The sequence below is a fragment of the Scyliorhinus torazame genome, chromosome 11 (assembly GCF_047496885.1).
Source record: "Scyliorhinus torazame isolate Kashiwa2021f chromosome 11, sScyTor2.1, whole genome shotgun sequence".
Classification (NCBI taxonomy): Eukaryota; Metazoa; Chordata; class Chondrichthyes; order Carcharhiniformes; family Scyliorhinidae; genus Scyliorhinus; species Scyliorhinus torazame.
In genome coordinates, this window is record NC_092717.1 from 92,638,820 (window position 1) to 92,665,913 (window position 27,094).

Here is a 27,094-nt window from a genome sequence, read left to right on the forward strand (position 1 = left end):
CTGCACCTGTGATTCAATCTGCCAGATGATTTCCAGCGGTTCACTAGGCAATGGGATGGAGCGGGACAATGCCTCAGCGAAGTTTGAGCTCCTTGCCAGGCGTTTACACTCAGTCAAAGTCGTACCTTCTGAGTTTGAGGAGGATGCGCTGCAACCGAGGCGTCATGTCGTTCAGGTCCTTGTGGATAATGTGGACCAGAGGCCTATGATCCGTCTCGACAGTGAATGTCGGCAGGCCGTAGACATAGTCGTGGAACTTGAGAATGCCAGTGAGAAGACCCAGGTATTCCTTCTCTATTCGCACATACCTTGTTTTGGTGGGCGTCATGGCCCTCGATGCGTAGACTACCGGTGCCCAGGATGAAGTGTCATCGCGTTGAAGCAGCACCGCACCGATGCCATCCTGGCTCTCATCTGTCGAGATCTTCGTCTCCCTGTTTAGGTCAAAAATGCCAAGACGGGTGCAGTGGTGAACTTGGCTTTCATCTTCAACCACTCTGCCTGATGAGCTGCCTTGCACTCAAAGGCAGTGGGCTTTTTCACCAGGTTTCGTAGGGCCATGGTATGTGAGGCCAGGTTTGGGATGAACTTGCCCAAAAAATTGACCATGCCCAGGAAGCGCAACACCTCCTTCTTGTCTTCAGGGACCTTCATGGCTTCGATGGCCTTGACCTTGTCTGTGTCCGGGCGCACGCCCTGCTGAGAGATATGGTCACCTAGGAACTTGAGTGTCGACATGCCAAAGCAACATTTGGACCTGTTCAGCTTCAGGCCATTGGCATGGACACGGCGGAATACCTGCTGAAGATGGGAAATATGCTCTTCAGGAGTCGTGGACCATATGATGTCGTCCACGTACACACGAACCCCTTCAATGCCCTCCATCCTCTGCTCCATGACGCGATGGAAGATCTCCGATGCCGAGACAATGCCAAACGGCATGCGATTATAGCAGTATCTGCCAAACGGTGTGTTGAAGGTGCAGAGCCTTCTGCTGGACTCATCCAGCCGGATTTACCAAAATCCATGTGACGCATCTAACTTGGTGAAAAAACGTGCGTGTGCCGTCTCACTGGTAGTTCCTCCTGCTTCGGGATGGGGTAGTCTTTACACATTATATTCATATTGAGATCCTTGGGATCAATGCAGATGCGCAGGTCAATGCTGCCCAGTTGCTGAAGATCCTTGAGCTGTGCCTTCAGGCGTTCCCTCAGCGGAGCCGGGACCCGGCGTGGTGTGTGGACCACTGGCTTGGCATCAGGTCGTAGCAGGATCTTGTATCGATATGGCAGCGTGCCCATCCGTCGAACACATCCGGATACTGAGGGAGGATGTCGTCAATGCCGACCTGAAGATCCACATTGGAGGATGTCATTGTGTAAACCCGCTGCACAAGGTTCAGCTGCTTGCAGGCATGCGCGCCAAGTAGGGATGCCCTGCCTGGCTTGACAATTTCAAAACGTAACCGTGCATGGGTGCTCCGGTTGGAGACGAGTAGATGGCAGGACCCCAGTGCCGTGATGGCATTTCCGTTGTAGTTCAGGAGCCTGCAGGCTGCTGGAAGGACCTTGGGGGGCTTCTTGATGCGTTTGAAATCTGCCTGTGAGAGGAGGTTGGCAGAAGCACTTGTGTCCAGCTTAAACTGGATGGAGCAATGGTTGACCTGCATCACCGCATGCCATTCGTCCGCAGAATCCACAGCGAGGATAGGTTGAATTTGTGATGAGTTGGATGTGGCATATTCACATTTGGTAATGATGCCCACACAGTAGGCGGAGTCCAGGCATTCTTCCTCTGGATCCGTTATTCTGCCAGGATCAGAATCCTGTAATCGTTGTTGCACACTCTGAACGCGCCCTCTTTGGAATTGGGAGCGCTGGCCCCTGACTGGTGGTGCAGACGTGCACAAGGCTGCATAGTGTCCAGGCTTCCCGCAGTTTAAACATCGCCTGCCTCTTGCTGGGCAGTGTTTCTTTAAGTAGGTGTTGCCGCAGTTCGAGCACGTCATGACATCGGCATCCTGACGCTCTGCGTGTCGTAGCGGGTGTCGGCCGCTTCGTTATCCCGTTCGCATCGCGCATGCATGGGGCCCCAGGAAAAGCTCGCGAAATGGCCGCTTTCATCAATGCTGAGGCGCTGCATCCGGGAGATGGCCTGCACACTCTGCCTCGTGGGAGGCAAGTTTCTCATTTTCAGCCGATTTGTACTGGGCACAGCGATTTTTGGCGTGCTCTTGCACTGTGCATGTTTCAATCGCGACTGGCAGGGTCATATGCTTGATTTTCAGTAGCTGCTCTCTCAGAGGATCAGAGTGAACTCCAAAACCGATTTGGTCTCTGATCATGGAGTCAGCAATATCACCAAAGTTGCAGGTCAGCGCTAGCAGGCGGAGGTTAGTTAAGAAGGAGTTGAAAGATTCATCTTTACCTTGTAGACGCTGTGTGAATATGTAGCGCTCGAAGATTTCACTGGTGTCCACTTCACAGTGACTGTCAAACTTGTCCAGGATGGTCTGAAACTTTATCTTGTCCTGGCCTTCGGTGAAGTGAAAAGAGTTGAAGAGTTCGATGGCTTAATCACCCGCTGTTGAGAGGAGAAGCGCAATCTTCCTTGCATCAGACACCCCCACGAGGTCTGAAGCTTCGATGTACAGCAGAAACTTTTGCTTGAATGTCCATCAGTTGGCACTGAGATTGCCGGAGGTCCTAAGCTGGTGAGGAGCCTGAATCTTCTCCATGGTGCCGGGATACATTTGGTGGTTGTCACGGAACGGACTGAGGTAAACCACCTAGATTAAGCAGTCTCCTGGTAGCATGATGTGTTATGTACTCTGGATAACACGGGCTGCAACTGGATGCAGCTTTAACCAAAAGATACTCCAGACCATGAAGTTAGTTCAATCTGATTTATTGAACCAGCAGCACAGTGAGCACAGTTCTCTATGAGTTTGACTCTCTGCTAACCTAAGTGTGGTTACTCTGTCTGACTGAACCAGACTAGCTCTTAGCCACGTGCTGGAGGTGTGATACTGTACATACATCCTGACTCACTCTGTAGATGTTCATGAGTGGAAAGTTGCCAAGTGTGAGGCTATCCATTTTGGGAGGAATAACAACAGAATGGATTATTATTTAAACGGTAAGATGTTAAAACATGCTGCTGTGCAGAGGGACCTGGGTGTGCTGGTGCACGAGTCGCAAAAAGTTGGTGTGCAGGTGCAACAGGTGATTAAGAAGGCTAATCGAGTTTTGTCTTTCATTGCTAGAGGGATGGAGTTCAAGACTAGGGAGGTTATGCTGCAATTGTATCAGGTGTTGGTGAGGCCACATCTGGAGTATTGTGTTCAGTTTTGGTCTCCTTACCTGAGAAAGGACATAGTGGCACTGGAGGGAGTGCAGAGGAGATTCACTAGGTTGATCCCAGAGTTGAGGGGATTAGATTATGACGAGAGGTTGAGTAGACTGGGACTGTACTCATTGGAGTTTAGAAGGATGCGGGGGGATCTTATTGAAACATATAAAATTATGAAGGGAATAGATAGGATAGATGCGGGCAGGTTGTTTCCACTGGTTGGGGAAAGCAGAACTAGGGGGCATAGCCTCAAAATAAGGGGAAGTAGATTTAGGACCGAGTTTAGGAGGAACTTCTTCACCCAAAGGGTTGTGAATCTCTGGAATTCCTTGCCCAGTGAAGCAGTTGAGGCTCCTTCTTTAAACGTTTTTAAGAAAAAGATAGATGCCTTTCTAAAGAATAAAGGGATTCGGGGATATGGTGTACGGGCTGGAGAGTGGAGCTGAGTCCACAAAGATCAGCCATGATCTCATTAAATGGCGGAGCAGGCTCGAGGGGCCAGATGGCCTACTCCTGTTCCTAGTTATTATGTTCTTATGAAAGAGGTGGAGTGTTCGTGCCTCGTGCCTTTTATAGTGAGTGTCATGATATTCAAACACACACATCATGATAGACACATCAACAGACAAATCAGAACACACAACCAATGACAGAAAGATATAAAAGCACAAACACGACACCCGGTGGTCAGTATTAGCTGGAGACGAGGACCAGGACTGACCTGCTACACGACACACTCAGGGAGACAGCACGTGCAGAGTATCCAGAACGAACTGTATTATAAGAGTTAAAATAAAATAGACTTGTACCACATACAACTGTGTTGGCTCATCTGTGCACCAGAGAACCCAACACCACAGTGAGATTCTGCCCCTCAGTGTCCTGCCTGCTCATTGGTCATGTCCTGTTCTCTGTGTTCATTAGCTGCCTGTCTGTGCCTGTCTGTATATCATTATCTGCATGTCTGCATATCATGACAGGTAGTAGGAATATAAAGCACCAAATATGTCTAATAACCCAGCAACAACTAGAAAATCAATCAGCAACTAACCTGCTTTAAATAGCTCTGATTGGGTTCCTTCCTGTTGCTGAACCCATGGTCAACTCTGCAAAGTTAAGAAAAAGCATTCTGATGGAGCATTGAAATTGCAAACAGTTCTGCTAGAGTCAAATCAGCATTACATGTTGATTGATGCAACGTTCTGCCTACTCTCCATTCTTCCAGCACTTGCTACAAAGATGCTCCTAAATTGCCAGCACTTGAGCCCTCATACACACCTGGCCACTCAAGAAGTGTGTGCGTGGTTCATACGTCACTTTGCACATAAGATGCAGCCAGAACACCAAGAAAACGAGCACGAAGGAGCTGAATTTTCTCATTTTTTCCAAACTAATTGCTGGACCTAGTTTAAGTTATGAGTAGGTTAACAGGAATGTTTACCTGTGAACTCACCCCGCATTATGATAAGATTTCACACTGTGTGATTTTTTTTTCTCCCTTACCATTCGCCTTTTTCTGCCGTTGTTGCTCTGCCCAGCATTATTCAAATTTGTGGGGCTGTTCCACCGGGAATCACAGATTCTAAAGGGTTGACTGTAATTCTGCCTGCCTAATGAGAACAGCATGGACTGGTGGTTAAAATGACAATAACATGCTTCCTACTTCTTCCCTGATGTGTAGCTGTCCACTACCATTTTAACAGCACAGGAGGCTTCATTAATATGTAAAACTTGGGGTGCTAACTGTAGCACAACTCCATTTTAACTTGAGATTGCCTGCATACTACCAGGCTCACAGGTAAACCTGGCGGCAAGCAGGAGGAGGGCCAGATTAGGCCCAAGAATGTCGTGCTTTGTGGGCCACAGGGGTATTTCTCTGGGCTACACAAAGAAACACTGGATTCCCCTGTGGGGTTTACAAGATTGTTTTAGGTCTTTTAAGTTACGATGAAAGATGGGAGGAAGCTGAAATGGAACATATATGTTGGCATAGGTAGATTGGCCTGAATGGCCTGTTTCTTTGCTTTGTATATCCTTTGTAATCCTATGAATTGTGAACGCTTTGGCAAATGTATAAACCCAGGCAGTAAGTTATAAGAACAAACTATAAGACTTTGGTATGTTGCTAAGAAAAACAAGAGAGGACACAAAAGTTATTGATGCAAGACAATGCTTTGAATGCGAACATTTGCAGGTAATTAAGTCTTTACAGATGCAGAGATAGGGGTAACCCCAGGTTAAAGAGTGGTGAATTGTCTCAAGCCAGGACAGTTGGTAGGATTTTGCAAACCCAGGCCAGATGGTGGGGGACGAATGTAATGCAACATGAATCCAAGGTCCCAGTTGAGGCTGTACTCACGTGTGCGGAACCTGGCTATAAGTTTCTGCTCGGCAATTTTGCACTGTCGCGCGTCCTGAAGGCCGCCTTGGAGAATGTTTACCCGGAGATCAGAGGCTGAATGCCCTTGACTTCTGAAGTGTTCCTCGACTGGAAGGGAACATTCCTGCCTGGCGATTGTCGTGCGATGTCTATTCATCCGTTTTGCAGTGTCTGCATGGTCTCGCCAATGTACCACGCTTCGTGACATCCTTTTCTGCAGCGTATGAGATAGACAACGTTGGCCGAGTCGCACGAGTATGTACCGAGTACCTGGTGGGTGGTGTTCTCACGTGTAATGGTGGTACCCATGTCGATGATCTGGCACATCTTGCAGAGATTGCCATGGCTGGGTTGTGTGGTGTCGTGGTCACTGTTCTGAAGGCTGGGTAGTTTGCTGCAAACAATGGTTTGTTGGAGGTTGCGTGGTTGTTTGAAGGCAAGTAGTGGGGGTGTGGGGATGACCTTGGCAAGATGTTCATCTTCATCGATGACGTGTTGAAGGCTGCGAAGAAGATGTCGTAATTTCTCCGCTCCGGGGAAGTACTGGAAGGCAAAGGATACTCTGTCAGTTGTGTCCCGTGTTTGTCTTCTGAGGAGGTTGGTGCGGTTTTTTGCTGTGGCGCGTTGGAACTGTCGATCGATGAGTCGAGTGCCATATCTCGTTCGTACGAGGGCATCTTTCAGCATCTGTAGATGTCTGTTACGCTCCTCCTCATCTGAGCAGATCCTGTGTATACGGAGGGCTTGTCCATAGGAGATGGCTTCTTTAATGTGTTTAGGGTGGAAGCTGGAGAAGTGGAGCATCGTGAGGTTATCCGTGGGCTTGCGGTAAAGCAAAGTGCTGCGGTGACCGTCTTTGATGGAGATGAGTGTGTCCAAGAATGCAACCGATTTTGGAGAATAGTCCATGGTGAGTCTAATGGTGGGATGGAACTGATTCATGTCATTGTGTAGGCGTTTCAGTGATTCTTCGCCATGGGTCCAAAGGAAAAAGATGTCATCGATGTATCTGGTGTATAACTTTGGTTGGAGGTCCTGTGCGGTGAGGAGGTCTTGTTCAAACTTGTGCATGACAATGTTGGCATATTGAGGTGCGAATTTGGTCCCCATGGCTGTTCCATGCGTCTGGACGAAGAACTTGGTTGTCGAAGGTGAAGACGTTGTGATCCAGAATGAAGCGGATGAGTTGCAGAATTGCGTCTGGAGGTTGGCAGTTGTCGCTGTTGAGTATTGAGGCTGTTGCAGCAATGCTGCCGTCATGGGGGATGCTAGTGTAGAGTACCGAGATGTCCATTGTGACGAGGAATGTTCGTCAAATCTCTACTGCCTCCCGAAAATACACAAGGCCAACCTATCATATCAGGCAATGGGACCCTGTGTGAGAACCTCTCCGGCTACATCGAGGGCATCTTGAAACCCATCGTACAAGGAAAGCCCAGCTTTTGTCGTGACACGACGGACTTCCTACTGAAACTCAGCACCCATGGACCAGTTGAACCAGGAACATTCCTCGTCACAAGATCCCGAAAGGGCTACAGATCACAAACCCACTCAAGCCAACCTACAACACAGACTATGCTGAGAGACTCTGCCGTCGCACCTCTCTCACACTCCTCAACCACCTCGTACACCAGCTCTACAGCAGACGCCGCAACCTGGAAACTTCAGTAGTCAAGGGCATTCAGCCTCTGATCTCTGGGTAAGCGTTCTCCAAGGCGGCCTTCAGGACGTGTGACAACGCAAAATCGCTGAGCAGAAACTTATAGCTAAGTTCCGCATAAGGACCTCAACCGGGACCTTGGATTCATGTCGCGTTACATTCATCCCCCACCAACTGGCCTGGCCTTGCGAAATCCTACCAACTGTCCTGGCTTGAGACAATTCACACCTCTTTAACCTGGGGTTACCCCTATCTCTGGAGCTGTAAAGACTTAATTACCTGCAAATTCTCGCATTCAAAGCATTGTCTTGCATCTTTGACTTTGTCTATATATATGTTTCTGGAACATACCTCTTCATTCACCTGAGGAAGGAGCAGCGCTCCGAAAGCTAGTGTTTGAAACAAACCTGTTGACCTTTAACCTGGTGTTGTAAGACTTCTTACTGTGCTCACCCCAGTCCAACGCCGACATCTCCACATCACAAAAGTTATCGGTCATGACCTTGGAAGCTGCAATAAGGGACGCTGCAACAGCCACAAATCATAGACTTTTGTCAACTGCTGATGAAAACAATAGAAAGCAAACATAGACCAGGAAAGGTTGTGACTTTAGACACTACAAAAAAAAAATGAACACAGCTTATGGGAGCTGGCAACCATAAGACGAAGCTTCAACAAATAGTTTCAGAAGGAGAGGCCATTGTCAAGAAGCTACAAAGAAAAAGAATGCAGACACGGAAGAATTGCTTTGTCAGCCATTCCTGGGCTCTCCTGCAGAAAGAGGGTTGGCGTAATCTGCATTTTGAACAATGTTCCCAGTTGTGAGTATTGTTTAGATCTATTACTTACTGTAGTTTGACAATCAAATAAAGTGTTTAGTTGTCTTGATAATAGTTTCTGTGCCTGTTGTCTGTGCTCCAGGTTAGGTCTAGGATTACATAGGATACACAGCAGACACAGCCATTCGGCCCAACCTGTCAATGCCAGAGTTAATGCCCCACTCCTGTCTCTTCCCATCTTTCTTCACCTACATCTGTTGTCATAACTGTTGGATCCAAGCAGAGGTGATCACCCGGAAACGATAGGTGGGAGGCATAAACAAAGATTTAATGAAGCACAAAATTACTCTACTCCACTCCCTGAAGGGTTGTCCCGCATTGACCTTCACTTAGGAAGGGTTTTATACTTCCCTTGTTAAGGGGAAGCTCTGCCTCGTTAACGGGGAAGTTCATACCCTGCTGAGGTCACGGGGAACCTGATAGTCTATACCCCGTGACCTCCATGAGGATTTGAACAATAAACCTCTATTCTCTTCCCCTTAAATGCATCTATAATATTCACTTCAAACACTCCCTGTGTTTGGGTGAAATTCCCAGGGCAGCTGATCAGTGCAGAAATAAACTTAATGATTTGATGTGTTCAGTCAGAGTACGTATGTATCTTGATAAAAAATGTAAACAAGACCTCCTCCTTCATAACCTACAGAGGGGTCAAGTTACAGACTATAAAAATACCAACAATGCTTACACTATGATGTGGGACATGCAGGGCGGGATTCTCCAGTCCCGCGGCATAGTGTCCACGCCGTCGTAAACGCCGTCGCGTTTTATGATGGCGTGAACGGGCCGCTCCCAGTACTAATTCTGGCCCCTACAGGGGGCCAGCACGCCGCTCCAGCTACTGATCCTGGCGCAAACTGTGTGCCGCGGGATCCGCACATGTGAAGTTGCATCGGCGCCAACGAGGACATGCACAGTGGCGCCGGCACAGGAACAAGAACAACAAAGAACAAAGAAATGTACAGCACAGGAACAGGCCCTTCGGCCCTCCAAGCCCGTGCTGACCATGCTGCCCAACTAAACTACAATCTTCTACACTTCCTGGGTCCGTAACCCTCTATTCCCATCCTATTCATGTATTTGTCAAGATGCCCCTTAAATGTCACTATCGTCCCTGCTTCCACCACCTCCTCTGGTAGCGAGTTCCAGGCACCCACTACCCTCTGCGTAAAAAACTTGCCTCGTACATCTACTCTAAACCTTGCCCCTCTCACCTTAAACCTATGCCCCCTAGTAATTGACCCCTCTACCCTGGGGAAAAGCCTCTGACTATCCACTCTGTCTATGCCCCTCATAATTTTGTATACCTCTATCAGGTCTCCCCTCAACCTCCTTCGTTCCAGTGAGAACAAACCGTGTTTATTCAACCGCTCCTCATAGCTAATGCCCTCCATACCAGGCAACATTCTGGTAAATCTCTTCTGCACCCTCTCTAAAGCCTCCACATCCTTCTGGTAGTGTGGCGACCAGAATTGAACACTATACTCCAAGTGTGGCCTAACTAAGGTTCTATACAGCTGCAACATGACTTGCCAATTCTTATACTCAATGCCCCGACCAATGAAGGCAAGCATGCCGTATGCCTTCTTGACTACCTTCTCCACCTGTGTTGCCACTTTCAATGACCTGTGGACCTGTACTCCTAGATCTCTTTGACTTTCAATACTCTTGAGGGTTCTACCATTCACTGTATATTCCCTACCTGCATTAGACCTTCCAAAATGCATTACCTCACATTTGTCCGGATTAAACTCCATCTGCCATCTCTCCGCCCAAGTCTCCAAACAATCTAAATCCTGCTGTATCCTCCGACAGTCCTCATCGCTATCCGCAATTCCACCAACCTTTGTGTCGTCTGCAAACTTACTAATCAGACCAGTTACATTTTCCTCCAAATCATTTATATATACTACAAAGAGCAAAGGTCCCAGCACTGATCCCTGTGGAACACCACTGGTAACAGCCCTCCAATTAGAAAAGCATCCTTCCATTGCTACTCTCTGCCTTCTATGGCCTAGCCAGTGCTGTATCCACCTTGCCAGCTCACCCCTGATCCCGTGTGACTTCACCTTTTGTACTAGTCTACCATGAGGGACCTTGTCAAAGGCCTTACTGAAGTCCATATTGACAACATCCACTGCTCTACCTGCATCAATCATCTTAGTGACCTCCTCGAAAAACTCTATCAAGTTAGTGAGACACGACCTTCCCTTCACAAAACCGTGCTGCCTCTCACTAATACGTCCATTCGCTTCCAAATGGGAGTGGATCCTGTCTCGAAGAATTCTCTCCAGTAATTTCCCTACCACTGAAGTAAGGCTCACCGGCCTGTAGTTCCCGGGATTATCCTTGCTACCCTTCTTAAACAGAGGAACAACATTGGCTATTCTCCAGTCCTCCGGGACATCCCCTGAAGACAGCGAGGATCCAAAGATTTCTGTCAAGGCCTCAGCAATTTCCTCTCCAGCCTCCTTCAATATTCTGGGGTAGATCCCATCAGGCCCTGGGGACTTATCTACCTTAATATTTTTTAAGACACCCAACACCTCGTCTTTTTGGATCTCAATGTGACCCAGGCTATCTACACACCCTTCTCCAGACTCAACATCTACCAATTTCTTCTCTTTGGTGAATACTGATGCAAAGTATTCATTTAGTACCTCGCCCATTTCCCCTGGCTCCACACATAGATTCCCTTGCCTATCCTTCAGTGGGCCAACCCTTTCCCTGGCTACCCTCTTGCTTTTTATGTACGTGTAAAAAGCCTTGGGATTTTCCTTAACCCTATTTGCCAATGACTTTTCATGACCCCTTCTAGCCCTCCTGACTCCTTGCTTAAGTTCCTTCCTACTTTCCTTATATTCCACGCAGGTTTCGTCTGTTCCCAGCCTTTTAGCCCTGACAAATGCCTCCTTTTTCTTTTTGACGAGGCCTACAATATCTCTCATCATCCAAGGTTCCCGAAAATTGCCGTATTTATCCTTCTTCCTCACAGGAACATGCCGGTCCTGAATTCCTTTCAACTGCCACTTGAAAGCCTCCCACATGTCAGATGTCAAACATCCGCCCCCAATCTATGTTCTTCAGTTCCCGCCTAATATTGTTATAATTAGCCTTCCCCCAATTTAGCACATTCATCCTAGGACCACTCTTATCCTTGTCCACCAGTACTTTAAAACTTATTGAATTGTGGTCACTGTTACTGAAATGCTCCCCTACTGAAACATCTACCACCTGGCCGGGCTCATTCCCCAATACCAGGTCCAGTACCGCCCCTTCCCTAGTTGGACTGTCTACATATTGTTTTAAGAAGCCCTCCTGAATGCTCCTTACAAACTCCGCCCCGTCTAAGCCCCTGGCACTAAGTGAGTCCCAGTCAATATTGGGGAAGTTGAAGTCTCCCATCACCACAACCCTGTTGTTTTTACTCTTTTCCAAAATCTGTCTACCTATCTGCTCCTCTATCTCCCGCTGGCTGTTGGGAGGCCTGTAGTAAACCCCCAACATTGTGACTGCACCCTTCTTATTCCTGATCTCTACCCATATAGCCTCACTGCCCTCTGAGGTGTCCTCCCGCAGTACAGCTGTGATATTCTCCCGAACCAGTAGCGCAACTCCGCCTCCCCTTTTACATCCCCCTCTATCCCGCCTGAAACATCTAAATCCTGGAACGTTTAGCTGCCAATCCTGCCCTTCCCTCAACCAGGTCTCTGTAATGGCAACAACATCATAGTTCCAAGTACTAATCCAAGCTCTAAGTTCATCTGCCTTACCCGTAATACTTCTTGCATTAAAACATATGCACTTCAGGCCACCAGACCCGCTGTGTTCAGCAACTTCTCCCTGTCTGCTCTGCCTCAGAGCCACACTGTCCCTATTCCCTAGTTCTCCCTCAATGCTCTCACCTTCTGACCTATTGCTCCCGTGCCCACCCCCCTGCCATACTAGTTTAAACCCTCCCGTGTGACACTAGCAAACCTCGCGGCCAGGATATTTATGCCTCTCCGGTTTAGATGCAACCCGTCCTTCTTATACAGGTCACACCTGCCCCGGAAGAGCTCCCAGTGGTCCAGATAATGGAAACCCTCCCTCCTACACCAGCTGTTTAGCCACGTGTTTAGCTGCTCTATCTTCCTATTTCTAGCCTCACTGGCACGTGGCACAGGGAGTAATCCCGAGATTACAACCCTCGAGGTCCTGTCTTTTAATTTTCTGCCTAGCTCCCTGAACTCCTGCTGCAGGACCTCATGCCCCTTCCTGCCTATGTCGTTAGTACCAATATGTACAACGACCTCTGCCTGTTTGCCCTCCCCATTCAGGATGCCCTCTACCCGTTCGGAGACATCCTGGACCCTGGCACCAGGGAGGCAACATACCATCCTGGAGTCTCTTTCACATCCACAGAAGCGCCTATCTGTGCACCTGACTATAGAGTCCCCTATTACTATTGCTCTTCTGCGCTTTGACCCTCCCTTCTGAACATCAGTGCCAGCCGTGGTGCCACTGCTCTGGCTGCTGCTGTTTTGCCCTGATAGGCTATCCCCCCCCGACAGTCTCCAAAGGGGTATACCTGTTCGAGAGGGGGACAACCACAGGGGATTCCTGCACTGACTGCCTGCCCTTTCTGGTGGTCACCCATTTCTCTGCCTGCATCTTGGGTGTGACCACATTTACATAACTGCAATCTATGACGCTTTCCACCACCTGCATGCTCCTAATGCATCCAATTGCTGCTCCAACCGAACCATGTGGTCTGTGAGGAGCTCCAGTTGGGTGCACTTTCTGCAGATGAAGCCATCCGGGACGCTGGAAGCCTCCCGGACCTGCCACATCTCACAGTCAGAGCACTGCACCCCTCTAACTGACATTGCGTCAATTAATTAAAATTAAAATTAAAATTTTTTAAAAAAAAATATTTTAAAAAAAATTTCAAAGTTACTGTTAACTATCTCTTTCCTAGCACTAGATTTCTAATAGAAATGCGAAAGCTAAATATAGTACTCTCCGATCTCTGGCTTAGATATCCCTCTAAATTATAATTAAGTAATTATGTTTAATTAGTTACCAATGCTTAATTTTTTTAATTTAGTGTAGATTCCCAACCAGCCACTCAGGCCACAGCTTTTCTGTGATGTCACTTCAGTTTCCCCCCGACACACACAAAACCACAAGGACTACAGGGGCCGGCGCACAAGAAAGGAGGACCGGGTCGAACCAAGCTGGGGGTTGGCTATATTCGGGGTTGCATAAGAGCCGGGAGTGCAGGAGGCGAGAGAGGCTGATGTTTTGGCCTTTGCGTCCCTAGTAGCCCGGCGCAGGATATTGTTAATGTGGAAGGAAGCCAAACCCCCGGGTGTGGAGACCTGGATAAACGACATGGCAGGGTTTATAAAGTTAGAATGGATCAAGTTCGTATTAAGGGGTTCGGCTCAAGGGTTCACCAGGCGGTGGCAACCATTCGTCGACTACCTCACAGAAAGATAGAGGGAATGGAAAAGAAGAAGACAACAGCAGCAACCCAAGGGGGGCCGGGGGGGGGGGGGGGGTGAGGAACCGGACGGACTCTCAGGGATGTCATTGTATATGTATAGACACTTGTTATAGGTAATGTATATTGGATTGTTGGATTGTATCTTTGGAGAGTAACTATTTTTGACAAGGCAGTTGCCACTCAGTTTTGTTTTTGTTTTTGTTTATATATTATTTATTTATTTGCTTAAAATTGGCCACGGTTATTTATATTGCTTTGTTGTTGTTCAAAAGAAAAACTATGTACTGTTATGTTTGGCCACAAAATTTTGAATAAAATATATTTAAAAAAAACATTGACCCTGGACCCTATTATGACACTTGGGCGAGTGCGCAGTCAATTCTAACCCCACAGACCCTGTATTCCCAAAAAACCCATCCCACCCTCCAGACAGATACAAGGTTTGGGTGGAAGAGGATAAAAACATCTCTCCTGGTAAGAGAGGAAACAGAACAACAGGTCGCCCAGCTAACTAGCAAATGTGCAGATTTAAAAGCAACTTTGAGAGCGCTCCACAACTCCACTAACGAACAGAGGCAGAGTACCGTTGATCATGCTAAATGCCGACAGAAGAGAAAAGTTACAGTCGCTACTCTCAGTACAGAATGGCTTCAGGTACACTTTCGGGCAGGATTTAGATGAGGAAGATGCTCCCGATTGGCAAGAGTTAAACAAAAGCACCCAAAGATACGTAGAGGACACGGGAAATCAAAATCGAGCTCGCCACGCTCCAAAAAGAAAAGCACCCGCAGCACCGACTCCACAGGCAGCACACACCCCCACTCACAATTCGACCCCCATGAACCTGGTTGCCACACAATGCAAGTCATCGGACCAGGATGAGCCTGATATCGTTTACACCACCCCATTATTCATATCCCAATTAAGAGAGGTTTGCACGAAAATTAGTCCATTCCAGCCCACCGCAGACCCGCACAGCTTCTTTGAGGAGGTGCGGCAACAAAAAGTTATGTACAGCCTAGATGAGAGAGAGGAAGTAAAGCTAATAGTTATGTCAGTTAGCCAGTCCATAAGGTCAGCTTTGCCAGAACCCCAAAATGTAGCAGGAGGAACCCTACATGAAACGAAAACAGCCATATTAGATGCCATCGGTAATAACAAAGGAGATCCCATCGAGGGTTTAAATCACTGCAGGCAAAAGAAGGGAGAACATCCGACCACATTTGCTGGTCGTCTATGGATTCATTTCATGGTAGTCTACGGACAATTGAACCGCGCGCACCTAAATGAAGAGGACACCACTAAATGGTCCCGCACCTTAGTCTCGCATGCCACAGACACAAGTCAAAAGGCTTGTGTAAACTACGACCCCGCAGACCACACACACAATGAAGTTTGGGTATTGAAATGACTTTCTAGAACATGGGAACAAACCTTATACCGATAGACAGATCAGGACGAGATAGAAGCAAACATACACCCACTTAGGACTAGCCAGGACCCAGCATGGATAAACGAGGGTAGAAACGAGGGTAGACACGAGGGATAGCACCCCAGAGCACATGCACCACGAGGTTGTTACAATTGTGGCCACATAGGACATTACGCCCAGGATTGCCGACAAAACCCCCTGAACCAGCAACGATATCAACAACCAAACCCCCCACCTAGGAACAATGTTAGGCCCATGCATAATGTTAACGCCAGTTCAGACGACTTAGCGTTTAACTCCACAGATTGACGGTGTTCGGACTCCCCAACTTGGGTCTGTGACACAGACTCGGACAAATCAGGCAGACCAGCAGTTACAGGCACAGTCCGGGGATATACAGTCGATTTTCTTTGGGACACAGGAAGATCCCGCACCACTTTGAACTCCTCCACCATGTTTCAACAGGACAAATGGCCCACCACTGACACCATCACCCTGAGTGGATTCACAGGCCACATACAACAAGGATATATCACAGCTCCCGTACCCATCCAGATAGGGAACATTAGCACCGGACACCCCGTTGTTTTAGTTGACTTACCCCAAACTGCAGAGCACATTTTAGGCATTAATTGTATGAGCTCCCATAACCTTTTGTTTGACCCAGTAAACAAATGTGTATGGCAAATGGCCATAACAGCTAGAGCTCCCGCTACGCTCACAGTCGGGGATTATGAAAACAGGATTTGCTCAGTAGGTAACTATTGGTTTAATCCGCAAACAATTAGTGCAGACCAGACAATTAGAGAGGTCCTCATAAACACAAAGCTGCGTTCGCACAACACAAACACGATTGTGGGAAGATCCCAGGAACAGTAAAGATTTCAGGTCCCGATCCAAAGCCGCAAAAGCAATACGGTTTCCCACAGCAAGCCAAGGGTGAGATTTCAAAGGTTATTAACAGTTTGTTAGACCACGGAGTTATTCGACCCGTAGCATCCACAAATAATGCCCCAATTTGGCCCGTAAAAAAGCCCGATGGTTCATGGCGACTAACGATTCGACTACCGAGAACTTAATAAGGTAACTCCTTTAGCAGCCCCCACTGTTGCCACGAGTCCCAAGACCATGCTCAAACAGGGAGTACAGGCAAAATACTTCACAGTGCTGGACATCAGCAATGGCTTTTGGTCCATCCCGTTAGTCAGGGCCTGCCAGTATAAATTTGCGTTTACGTTTCAAGGGCAGCAGTACACATGGACATGCCTCCCATAAGGATTCCATAACTCCCCCTCCATTTTCCACCGACAATTGGCCAACGGACTTTCTAAATTTTCCCGACCCGGATGCCTCATACAATATGTAGACGATCTGATCTTGCAAATGGACACAAAAGAGGAACACGTAGAGCTCTTATCTGAATTACTAGGCCTACTGCGATCATTCGGATGTAAGGTAAACCCCAAAAAGGCCCAGATTTTAAAGGAAAAAGTTCTTTATTTAGGCACCATCATCACCCGCGAGAAGAGAGAAATTGAGCAAAATTTCTCTCTTCGAGTCCATCGTCAAATTGCCCTTGCCCCTAAATGTCACTGCACTCCGGTCATTCCTAGGTTTGGTAGGATATTGCAGAAATTATGTAGATGGTTTTGCCACCAAACCAGCCCCACTCTCAGAGCTCCTTAAAAAGAACGCCCCATGGGAATGGCTTCTGCAGCACACAGACGCCATTGATGATTTAAAATGCGCCCTAGGCATAGCCCCCACTTTACAAGTTCCAGACCCAGACTTGCCCTATGCCATCGAAGTAGCAACCACTGACCGAACCCTATCAGTGGTACTCATGCAAGAACGACACGATCACTTAGCCTATGCCTCAAGACTATTAGATCCCGGAGAGCAAGGATTCTCAGCCTGTGAATGGCACTTGCTTGCGGTCTTTTGGGCAGTACAGTACTTTGCGTACATCACAGGCCTCAACCCAGTCACTATCTTGACTGAGCACACCCCCACTCATCTATTACTCGACCGTAGATTAAAGGACGGTTCAGTCAGCCAAATCAGAGCAGCTCGCTGGACACTACTATTACAAGGCAGGGGCATTACGGTAAAACGCACCAAGACCCACATATTCCTGGCCGATAATCTCCAATAAGCAGGGACCCCACATGAGTGCCAGATCATAGCAGCCCAACATCACACAGGACCTTTATCCCAAAGTCACTACACCCACGAGCAGGCAGTAAGACACTGGATTCCGAAACCACAGAGGGTACTTAAAAAATTTATGTAGACGGTTCGTCCACAGTCGAAAATGGAGTTAGAATTACTGGCCGTGGAATTTATGTGGAAGACGCACAGGGATGCCCACTAGAACAGATCTCTTTAAAATTGCCCGGCCACCTAGTTTAACAAGCAGCAGAACTCACAGCCACAGCTATGTAATCGGCACCCCAACTCTTTACCAACTCCCGCAGACATATACTCGGACAGCCTGTATGTGTGCAACAGTTTAACAGAATTCCTGCCCCTGTTAGAATCTCGAGGTTTTGTTTCAGCCAATGGAAAACCCCTACCCTCTGCCCCGTTGTTAAAGCACATTCTCAAGACAGCCTCAGATCGCACATATGGTATCATTAAAGTAAGAAGCCATCATTGCTCCTCCCCACCCGGTAATGTAAAGGCAGATGCCTTCGCTAAAGCAGGATCCCACCATGGTCGCTTCTGACAGCCACCCGAAAGCGAACCGATACACTCAGTCCAGGATTCCCAGACCAATATTGAGGATCTATCTCAAGCCCAAAAAGCAGACGACACCCTCAAACAGGTTTTAGACGGCAACTTCCCAGCCCCCTGTGATAAATGGAAGGACGCACTGACTGTACAGGACGGCATAGTTTTAAAAAACGGAACTCATGTCGTCCCCACCCAGGACAGAAACCAGCTCAATTACCAATTTTATGACGGACACGGACATCAGGGAATAGACAACACCATTGCCCATTTAAGACCTTTGTGTTGGTGGCACGATTTAAAAAGCGATGTAACCCATTATGTCGAGAATTGCCTTATCTGTGCTCAGAACAATCCTGAACATTACTCAAAGAAAGGGCAATTACACCCGACCTGTGAATGGCCCTTGGACAAATTTGCAAATCGATTACATTGCCCTCCTTCCCCCTTGCAGAAACGGTGCTGGTTGTAATCAACACCTTTACTAAAGGGTTGAAGCATTTCCCTCACGGACAAACACAGCAAAGGCCACCGCTAATATTTTGACCCAACAGATATTCACACGCTGGGGTCTCCCCCGCAGCATTGAGTCAGACCAAGTTTCCCACTTCACCGGCAGAGTCATGCAAAATGTTTCAACAGTTTTTGGGATCACGCAGAAATTCCACACAGCATATCATCCACAATCCAGTGGCATTGTTGAGAGAATGAATCAAACTTTAAAAGCGACCACTAGGAAGATGGTGCAACAGGACAATACCACTTGGGACACAGTTCTCCCATTTGCTCCACAGTTCCACAGGTTTCAGCCCCCACACTCTCATGACCGGATGACCCATGAAGGGTATTGAATATTTATTAGGCCTCGATCTGGCAAGCCGTACAGTGACTGCTCACCCACGATAAAGCAGTCCAACAGGTTACAGATAACATTAAAGTGGCACAACTCGCTGCAGCTGTCCGATTAGGCGCTAGAAGGAAGCAGAGTAAAGCCTGCTTTGACAAAACCGTCCACCCAGTAGAGTACACAGTTGGTCAGCAAGTAATGGTTTCCCTTTACAACCCCAGTTCTTTCCTCTCCCCCAAATTTGCAGGACCCTACTCCACTTTGGACAAAGTGAGCCCCTCCGTCTACAAGATAATGTACCCCAACAGTAAAACTGGTTGGTTCCACATCAACCAACTCAAAGTCTACGGATCACAATGTAGCCACTCCCACCACATCTGCCTGGCAATAGGAGACAATTACGCCCCGCCCATCGACAACCTAGTCCAACCCCTATGCCAACCCTCCCACAGCCATGCCGGCATTTATCCCTTGTCTACGCCCACAGACCTGAACATGTCTCTGCCCACAGGTACAGACTTTCACCTTGAACTTGACTCCGCGACAGCGAGAGCCTCCCGGATTTTCATAGAATTTACAGTGCAGAAGGAGGCCATTCGGCCCATTGAGTCTGCACCGGCTCTTGGAAAGAGCACCCCACCCAAGGTCAACACCACCACCCTATCCCCATAACCCAGTAACCCCACCCAACACTAAGGGCAATTTTGGACACTAAGGGCAATTTATCATGGCCAATCCACCTCTACTATCCCTGAACACTGGCGCGATCTCTCTGCCCCCAGTCACCCCAGCCCCCGGAACCATGACTTAGATATCTTTGACTCCCTATATGCCCTCCACCAGCCACCACCACAGCCACCGCCCGACCACAGTGACTTGCCCTCCATTACCAGCACCCCCACGCCTCACAACAAACTAGCCCCTCTTTGGTACCACGACAACTCTTGCAGACTAGTAAGGCACGACGATTCGGATTATCCGACGGCCCACGCGGCCAAGTCACAGAAATGGCAGAGACGAGTCTGGCAACCGGGAGATGGTGATGATTCAGATACTGACTCTCGTTTCGGTAATGCTTTTACAACACTGTTTGGTACAGAACCCTGAGGTGTCCAGATGATGAGAAAGAGAGACCGCCTAAGTATTAAGGTGTCTAATGTTCTGTTGGAGCCTACCCGCCTTTTTCCTTCTTCTTCTTCTACCACCGAGGTACAGTGAAAAGTATTTTTCTGAGAGCAGCTCAACAGATCATTAAGTACATGGGAAGAAAAGGGAAGAAAAGAAAATACATAATAGAGCAAAACAAGATGTACAATGTAACTACATAAGCACCGGCATTGAATGAAGCATACAGGGTGTAGTGTTAATGAGGTCAGTTCTTAAGAGGGTCATTTAGGAGTCTGGTGACAGTGGGGAAGAAGCTGTTTTTGAGTCTGTTTGTGCGTGTTCTCAGACTTCTGTATCCCCTGCTTGATGAAAGAAGTTGGAAGAGTGAGTAAGCCGGGTGGGAGGGGTCTTTGATTATGCTGCCCACTTTCCCCGGGCAGCGGGAGGTGTAGACGGAGTCAATGGATGGGAGGTGGGTTCGTGTGATGGACTGTGCAGTGTTCACTACTCTCTGAAGTCTTGCGGTCCTGGGCTGAGCAGTTGCCATACCAGGCTGTGATGCAGCCAGATAGGATGCTTTCTATGGTGCATCTGTAAAAGTTGGTAAGGGTTAATGTGGGAATGCCAAACTTCCTTAGTTTCCTGAGGAAGTATAGGTACTGTTGTGCTTTCTTGGTGGTAGCGTTGATGTGGGTGGACCAGGACAGATTTTTATAGATGTGCACCCTAGGAATTTGAAACTGCTAACCATCTCCACCTCGGCCCCGTTGATGCTGACAGGGGTGTGTACAGTACTTTACTTCCTGAAGTCAATGACCAGCTCTTTAGTTTTGCTGGCATTGAGGGAGAGATTGTTGTCGCTGCACTGCTCCACTAGGTTCTCTATCTCCCGCCTGTATTCTGACTCGGCGTTATTCGAGATCCGGCCCACTATGGTCGTATCGTCAGCAAACTTGTAGATGGAGTTGGAACCAAATTTTGCCACGCAGTCATATGTGTACGGGGAGTATAGTAGGGGGCTAAGTACGCAGCCTTGCGGGGCCCCGGTATTGAGGACTATTGTGGAGGAGGTGTTGTTGTTCATTCTTACTGATTGTGGTCTGTTGGTCAGAAAATCGAGGATCCAGTTGCAGAGTGGGGAGCCAAGTCTTAGGTTTTGGAGCTTTGATATGAGCTTGGCTGGGATTATAGTGTTGAAGGCGGAGCTGTAGTCAATAAATAGGAGTCTGATGTAGGAGTCCTTGTTTTCGAGATGCTCTAGGGATGAGTGTAGAGCCAGGGAAATGGCGTCTGCTGTGGACCGGTTGCAATGGTATGCGAATTGCAGTGGATCAAGGCGTTCTGGGAGTATGGAGGTGATGCACATCATGATCAACCTCTCGAAGCACTTCATTATGACTGAAGTCAGGCCACCGTACGGTAGCCATTGAGGCACGTTGCCTGGTTCTTCTTTGGTACCGGTATGACAGTGGTTTTCTTGAAGCAGGTGGGGACCTTCGAGTGGAGTAGGGACAGGTTAAAGATGTCTGTGAATACCTCTGCCAGCTGGTCCGCGCAGGCTCTGAGTGCACAACCAGGGATCCCGTCCGGGCCCGTTGCCTTCCGAGAGTTCACTTTCAGGAAGGCCGATCTGACTTTGGAAGCTGTGATGGGCATTTAAAAGTTTATTGGATAAACATATGGATGATAATGGCATAGTGTAGGTTAGATGGCTTTTGTTTCGGTGCAACATCGTGGGACGAAGGACCTGTACTGCGCTGTATTGTTATATGTTCTATGTTCTATGATGGTGGGCATGGGTGAATTATGGGCTGCTGAGGCACTCAACAGCGGATTGTTGGTTACCTGCTCGAACCGAGCATAGAATGCATTGAGTTCATCGGGGAGGGGTGCACTGCTGCTAGAGATACTTCTCGGCTTCGCTTTGTAGCCCATTATGGTGTTTAGTCCTTGCCACAACCGCCGAGAGTCTGTCTGTGACTCTAGCTTGGTTTGATATTCTCTCTTGGCATCTCGGATGGCTTTGCGGAGGTTGTGCCTGGAATTCTTATATAGATCAGGGTCGTCTGCCTTGAACGCCTCAGATCTGTCCTTCAGTAGGGAGTCAATCTTGTGATTGAACTGTGGTTTCCGGTTGGGGAACGTACGTACTGCTTTCTTTGGCACGCAGTCGTCCACACATTTGCTGATGAAGTCTGTGATGGTGTTGGCATACTCATTTAAGTTTGTCGCTGAGTTCTTAAATATGGACTAGTCCAGTGTCTCTAAGCAGTCACTTAAGAGCTCTTCTGGCTCCTCGGACCAGCACTGCACAACCTTCTTATCTGGATTCCCCCACTTGAGTTTCTGCTTGTATGCCAGGAGAAGGAGCACTGTCTTATGGTCTGATTTCCCAAAGTGCAGTCGGGGGATGGAACAGTAGGCGCCCTTGATTTTTGAGTAGCAGTGGTTAAGAGTGTTGTCGCCCCTGGTGGGACAGGAGATGTGCTGGTGGAATTTTGACAGTATGCTCTTGAGGTTGGCCTTGTTGAAATCTCCGGCCACAATGAACAAGGTCTCCGGGTGTTCTGTTTCATTGTTGCTTATAACTGTGTACAGTTCGTCCAGCGCCTTCCTCACTTCTGCCTGGGGTGGGATGTAGACCGCTGTGATAATGGCTGAAGTGAACTCACGTGGAAGATAGTATGGGCGGCACTTCATGGTCAGGTATTCCAGGTCTGGGAGCAGTAGGTCGCCAGGGTCGCCACATCCAAACACCTGGAGGAGTTGATGAGGATGCACACCCCTCCACCCTTCGCTTTGCCTGATGATGCCGTGCGGTCCGCCTGGTGGATTGAGAAGCCTTCACGTTGTATGGCACAGTCCGGTGAGGCGGGGTGAGCCATGTCTCTGTGAAACAGAGCACACAGCAGTCTCTTACTTCCCTCTGAGAGGTAAGTCTGGCGTTAAGTTCATCCAGCTTGTTTTCAATCGTTTGGACGTTTGACAGGTGTATGCTGGGGAGAGGGGTCTTGAAACCGCGTTGCTTCAGTCTAACCTGCAGACCGCCGCGTTTCCATCGCTTCCTCGGTCGGCGGCTGCTGCTGGATGATCCTGGGATCCGATGGGAGACGTCAGCCCTTGTGGAAGGTAGGTGGTTGCGTCTGGCGGGGTCCAGGGTGCTGACGGGGTCAGTTAAAGGTACACGTTTGTTGAGAAACAGATCACTGTTCTCCCAGTCTTTATGACAAGTTTTCACACGACTACAAAATCTTACCGTCCACCCAGGTCAGCCAGGTAGGGAGTAACGGCACTGACCCCCGCCCTACCCAGGGATTCCACCCATTCTTATCCCGCAGCAGCCCACACGCACCTCATGTTCCCGTCACTTCATACGCTCTGGAATTGTTCTCTATACTCTGCCTTTGGCAGGCCTTAGTCTCACCTTCTCTGCTCACCATTTGGTTATGGTATAAAGAATGTATTTTGTCACGTTCCATACGCTCACCCCTTCTTTCCTTTACCTCCCGCGCGCGATCCCCTGGTCGCTCCCCACCTGCTATTTGACATTTGACATGTGACACAATTGGTTGCTATACACGCTGCTACACGCGAACTACCTCTGAACCCTGGGACGAAACTCTATAAAACTGGCCGCCCTGAAATTCAGCCGGTTAAGATAAGCCTCAACCATCACTGGTTGCAAGTAAAGAAAAGACTGGTCAAATAAATTGTCCGCCCACTCCTTACATCGACCACAGGCTACGAGAGTCTCTGTACTTTAAAAATTTGCATTTCTTGTCTCTCCAAAATGGTATTTCAAACAAAAAAAATGAGGGAGTCACACATGGTGACAATCATAATGGGTAATTGGAGTAAGGAGAGAAAGACTAATAAAATGAGATCTTAACCAAAGATAATAACAGATACAATGCTTTCACCCCCAGGATTACCCGGAAAACAGAAAACACAGGATGAAGCAAGGACTGCTGACATGCGTTTGGATTATCGCTTGACTTCTGCAACTGCACGCGCAACGGACTGTTTTAACAAACCCCACACCAGCCCCGAACACTACCACACAACAGGCCACCACCAGCCCGGACACCAAACCACACATAAAGGCAGACATTGAAATCCCCACCTGGTGCGAAAACATTGCCAAATGGGACCCCCTTTCATAACAGTAGAGGCCCTTCTAGTAATTGCAATAATCTGCAGTGTCATTCAGACACTTCGACCCCGTAAATGGCGAGCAAAAGCCTCCCGTTCCCCGATATTTACAGTCCGATCCCCCTTCCTTGGAATTCAACAAAATTGTACTCACTTAACAATCGCTGCTAAAAATAAACCAGTAAGGACTGTGCTCACCCCAGTCCAACGCCGGCATCTCCACATCAAAAATAAACCATGTACCTCTTTAACTTTATTTGGATTAAGTAGAAATGTGATGCTGCTGTTTTAAAATTTGTACTGTATATAAGTTCTTTGATATCCACCAGCAGCATGAGAGTAGCTCAGATAGCGTTAGCTAGAGATCAACTGTGCGGATAAATTAAATGTTTTATAGAGACCTGATTATAGTAACCGTTAGAGATGAATTAATTTATGAATGTATTAATGAAATATTAGGTAAATGTCCCAAACCATAAGATAGAGTAGAGTAGAACATTGCCTTGACCAAGGGTGACCAATCCATGAAGATGAACTGGGATCAATAGTATGATCCACCATGCTTCGCGTTCAGGATCAAGAGGACGGAATGTAGCCATCTAAGGTGGCCACCTGCAAAGGACCATGGGAATTATGGCCAACCCAGGACTCAGACAGGTACAGAGCCTATGTGTATCTGAAACACAGGTAACCAGACCTGATCCAAACCTCCAGGCGTTTGCATTCTAATGGCCCATTTTCCCAGGACAATAGAACTCTAATCAAGCAACCGGTACAGCCACAGACTGATCGGCGCCACTCCCCTTACTCAGAAAGCCCAACTGCCAAGGTCAATGGCCGCCAAGGACCCGCCCAGCCACCAAGATCGAAATCGAAGACAGTGATCAGAGCCCTATCGGACTATTGGGTCCAAGGTTAAGGACCGCCCCAAAGAGCACGAAATCCCAAAGGGATAAAAGAGAGCACAGCCATGTGTTCTGTCTCTTTTGGATCCGGCCTGTGCCAACTCAATTGTAGCAGGAACAGCCAGCCAAGTTCAAGACCAACGATCGCTACCTGATGGATGAGCCCAGCAGAGATAGAGCCACTTTCTTTGAACCAGCCAAGTGAAATCCAGATAAAGGCCTTATCTATTTGCACAGTGCCAGTCGCCCTGAAGTTAAGTACAAGTTATTGTAGCTGATAGGTGTAGTTTACCTCGTAGTCGATATTGTGTTTGCATGTTGAGATAACTCTTGTGTATGTAAATAAACCATCTTTTGAACTAACTAACTGGTTGTGTGGTCATTTGATCGATTATAAGGGAAGGCTTGTGGTTCACTAAGATAAATACCCACAGTATTGGCGACGCTGTTGGGACCGGAAAACACCAACATTATTGGCGAACTGTGACGGGACTCGATTAGAAGTGACTTTGGCACTCCGAGAGAACCCACAAACTTTGAATCCAATTGCGAGAAAGAGAAAGAACCACAAGTGCAAGTCCCATATCGACCAAATAACCAAATTTCGGAAGTGTGTACTAAGCCGCATGCGTACCTAACAGGAAGAGTAAGGTAAACTCGCTAGAATTGTGAACAACTATCGAGGGATTGTGAGCCTGAAAACAGCTTAAGCCATACCCGCTGTTCAAATCGGCGCCTTATCCCCCTGTCCCAAATTAAAAGTAGAGAAAGTGATAAGAGAAGTAATGGCCACTAAAACAATGGAAAGATTGATGAATCCACAGGAACCATAGGTCGCAGGGACGAACAGAGCAGAGCAATGCCCCATATGGGAGGAAGAGTTAAGGAAATACTTAAAGGGGGAAGGATGGCCCCTTTGGTCGAATTTTTGCGCTAATGATGAGTCAGGTCCAGGAAAGATAGGACAAACTTGGTGGGAGAACCTAAGCGAGGTCCACAAGAAGAAGCTGTATGGAAAGTCAGAAAGCCAATGGCAATGGTGTCCTGTTTGGCACAGTTGCGCGGCACAGAGGAGGTCGTGAAGAGGCAGTTAATTGAGAAGGAAGAAAAGAACGAGGGAAACAGTAACGAAAGCGAGAAGATAATTGAGCAACTACGGGAACAGTTAGCAGCTAAGGGTAAGAAAATGGCCAATGTAAAACATGCACATCAATCTTCTCTAGTTCACCTTAGTAGCTTCCAGACCCAGTACGATAAAGCCTACCAAGATACACAGCGCGCAGTCCTGGTAAGAGAGGAAACAGAACAACAGGTCGCCCAGCTAACTAGCAAATGCGCAGATTTAAAAGCAGCTTTGAGAGTGCTCCACAACTCCACTAAAGAACAGAGGCAGAGTACCGTTGATCATGCTAAATGCCGACAGAAGAGAAAAGTTACAGTCGCTACTCTCAGTACAGAATGGCTTCAGGTACACTTTCGGGCAGGATTTAGATGAGGAAGATGCTCCCGATTGGCAAGAGTTAAACAAAAGCACCCAAAGATACGCAGAGGACACGGGAAATCAAAATCGAGCTCGCCACGCTCCAAAAAGAAAAGCACCCGCAGCACCGACTGCACAGGCAGCACACACCCCCACTCACAATTCGACCCCTATGAATCTGGTTACCACACAACGCAAGTCATCGGATCAGGATGAGCCTGATATCGTTTACACCACCCCATTATCCATATCCCAATTAAGAGAGGTTTGCACGAAAATTAGTCCATTCCAGCGCACCGCAGACCCGCACAGCTTCTTTGAGGAGGTGCGGCAACAAAAAGTTATGTACGGCCTAGATGAGAGAGAGGAAGTAAAGCTAATAGTTATGTCAGTTAGCCAGTCCGTAAGGTCAGCTTTGCCAGAATCCCAAAATGTAGCAGGTGGAACCCTACATGAAATGAAAACAGCCATATTAGATGCCATCGGGAATAACAAAGGAGATCCCATCGATGGTTTAAATCACTGCAAGCAAAAGAAGGGAGAACATCCGACCACATTTGCTGGTCATCTGTGGATTCATTTCATGGTAGTCTACGGACAATTGAACCGCGCACACCTAAATGAAGAGGACATCACTAAATGTTCCCGCACCTTAGTCTCGCATGCCACAGACGCAAGTCAAAAGGCTTGTGTAAACTACGACCCCGCAGACCACAC

At 48.0% G+C, this 27,094-nt stretch overlaps 1 long non-coding RNA gene across 1 annotated transcript in view; it reads left to right on the forward strand.

Annotated features, from left to right (window-relative positions):
- Window positions 1–25,260, forward strand: part of LOC140385386 (uncharacterized) — a 222,477-nt gene extending 197,217 nt beyond the window's left edge. Inside the window, exon 3 of the long non-coding RNA XR_011933350.1 lies at window positions 23,767–25,260. This is a non-coding gene — a long non-coding RNA (uncharacterized lncRNA). The remainder of the gene's footprint in view (window positions 1–23,766) is intronic.
- Window positions 25,261–27,094: the final 1,834 nt, after the last annotated feature.